This window comes from Halichoeres trimaculatus, unplaced genomic scaffold, assembly GCF_033239565.1.
Source record: "Halichoeres trimaculatus isolate MK-OKI-2021-1 unplaced genomic scaffold, fHalTri1.1 fHalTri1_scaffold_6, whole genome shotgun sequence".
NCBI lineage: Eukaryota > Metazoa > Chordata > Actinopteri > Labriformes > Labridae > Halichoeres > Halichoeres trimaculatus.
The window spans coordinates 31,190,197-31,191,313 of NW_027437184.1; positions in this window are offsets into that span (position 1 = coordinate 31,190,197).

A 1,117-nucleotide genomic window follows, 5' to 3' on the forward strand; every position below is an offset into this window, starting at 1 on the left:
CCTCTAGTGTCAGCCACAGGCACTACTGGAGTCAGGTTGGTCTGAGGGCACAAAAGATATTAGGAAAAGTATTGAAAACTAATTTTTACAACCGAATAAGATACAATTGTTATAATTTACCTTAATGACAAACCCTCACTTGACATATAGGCTTTAATGTATCAGTCCTGTAGGCCTAAAACAATACAATTCTGATTTTCATTCGCCCCAAAAACTGATACGCCACTGTTATAATACGACTAATACCGAATTTACTTTACTTTACTGTGGTGATGGTTACAATTATTATTACTATTATTATTATTATTATTATTATTATTATTATTATTATTATTATTATTATTATTATTATTTCATTCGTCCCAAAAATTGATACACCACTGTTATTATACGATTAATACCGAATTTACTTTACTTAACTGTGGTGATGTTTACAATTGTTGTTATTATTATTATTATTATTATTATTATTATTATTATTATTATTATTATTATTATTATTATTATTGTTATTATTATTAATAATAAACTTGTGAATAATATGATTTCAAGTATTATTGTTCATAACCAGAGAAACAACAAACAATAATTGACTAGCAAAGACAGAGAACAAACCAACAATGTTACTTAAAATCTGTAGAAAAACCAAGAACCCTAACAAATTAACATCTCAAAACAAGCATTATAACTTTGATAGTAAAAGTTAATTGACAAAACAAGAACCTCTGCCTCCCACAAAACAAAACAACTCAAGCAAGAGAAGAACACCACACGTTTATTTCGGGGTCCGAAATACAAGATAAATATTCTGGGAGTCTACCTGTCATAATGTCAGGCATCTTTGAGTATTTGTAAACACTCTGTATAAACCTATACATTTTTAATATAACGATCATTATAATAATAATTATTATTATTATTATTATTAGTAGTAGTAGTAGTAGTATTGATTTAATCCTGAAAATAATACGACAATCAATCCTGATTACAAGAAAAAGAAGCCAGTCTAAAAATTCATGGCAACAAATAGGAGAAAAAGCAATGACTAGAGTTACTCTGTTTCTATTTCCTTTTCAATATGACACTCAGAAATATTTCATGTCGAGGATGAGAACTG